Here is a 1586-nt window from a genome sequence, read left to right as displayed (position 1 = left end):
AGTAATGGGTAAGGAACTAATTTGTAAGTAAATAAGTTATAAACACATTTGCGCCATTTACCCACAAAAATGTTCTAACAAAAAAAGAAGAAAAAAGGAGACTAATCGAAAAAATTGCTATTTTACTTATTTATTTGTTTAACAAACTAAATTCTACTTCATTTTAAACTTTTAGGTACCTTTGTGTAATGCAGGCTCAAGTAAATTCAACTACTTTTTTGAACACGAAAGAAAATCGTCGTCAACTAATATAAACAAATAAATAAAAAGGTGATTTTCTAACGTCCTGCTAATTGAATACTCATTTTTACTTTCTTTACAAGTTTTTTTTAATGTATTATGATGTATTTTATGTATTGTGAAACATCCGTTGATATTTTAGTAACAAAATAATTGCCGCCCGAACAGGGACTCGAACCCTGGACCGTTAGGTTAAAAGCCTAACGCTCTACCGACTGAGCTATCCGGGCTCGACCTAGCATACAAAAATTATTATGAAAAAAAAATAGCATTTTTAAGAGCTGATTCTTTATTTGAAACGGAGGCTACAGAAACAAACTGAGGCTTTCATAAAAAATGCTTATCCATTCTCGTACTTTGTTAATCCCAATTTAATTTTTCAATCGTTTCTCTAATTCTTTTATATTTTGTAATTTAAAGGAGTATTTTATTTTTATTCATATTGAAAGGGACATAGTTACATTTTATAATTTTAGAAAATGCTTCGCAATTTCTTTTATTATAATACTGAAACTTCAGTTGCAATAAGTAGTATATGTGGCGCCATCTGTTACGGGTCTTATTAAATGATTTTCAAAGTGATGGATTATTAAAATTTAATTAGAAACGCAAAATGTTAAATTACAATTTTGTTTATAGAGAATGAGTTTGTCCAGTTAAATTTTGTCTCTGGGCTATGATTACTTTAAATAAGAGTCTGAAATTTGAAATAAAAGAAAGCAGATTTTAAAATAGTTTGTCATAAATTAAAAAATAAACTCATCTTTAAAAGTTAAATTAGAAAAAGCTGGGATTGAAAGTAAAAAATCTAATTAATCCCAATACTCATTGCAATAGTGTTAGTTTAGTTTTTTTTTTTTTTTTTTTTTTTTTTTTTTTTTTTTTTTGTAAAAAAACTTTTCGATTATAACATACGTCTCAATTATGTTCTGAACGAAAACTCATTTATGTTCTTGAAGAAAGAGGGAAATAAAAGATAACTGTTAGAGAAACTGGCAAAAGTGGGAATTTTTTAAGAAAATAATTTTAAAATTTAGGAAAGAAAGTTTCTTGCTCTTAGTTCTGTAAAATTATCAGTCTAAAAACTAAGTTCACTACATAGATGGCAGCACAATACATTACTTGACTAAATCAAACTGTTTACTTACATAATTCAATAGATGGCGACACTAGCTATATTGAAATAATTTTTTATCTTCTCAAAATTATTAAAAAGTTTAATTTTCATCGCAAGTGTTGTCTCGTTTAAATGGTAGGCTAGTAATTATTTTTGCCATTTTGTTTTAAAATCATGTGATAAATAAAAGTAAATACAAAAATTGCGCAATGTGAATGTCTTAAATTGT

The 1586-nt window shown here is 26.7% G+C and overlaps 1 non-coding gene across 1 annotated transcript; it reads right to left on the bottom strand.

Moving 5' to 3' along the window:
• Window positions 1–397: 397 nt before the first annotated feature.
• Window positions 398–470, bottom strand: TRNAK-UUU (transfer RNA lysine (anticodon UUU)). Its single transcript has one exon. It is a non-coding gene; the product is annotated as a tRNA-Lys (tRNA).
• Between the last annotated feature and the right edge of the window lie 1116 nt (window positions 471–1586).

This window comes from Parasteatoda tepidariorum, chromosome 5, assembly GCF_043381705.1.
Source record: "Parasteatoda tepidariorum isolate YZ-2023 chromosome 5, CAS_Ptep_4.0, whole genome shotgun sequence".
In the NCBI taxonomy this organism is placed as follows: domain Eukaryota; kingdom Metazoa; phylum Arthropoda; class Arachnida; order Araneae; family Theridiidae; genus Parasteatoda; species Parasteatoda tepidariorum.
This window is presented reverse-complemented; position numbering and strand designations above follow the sequence as displayed.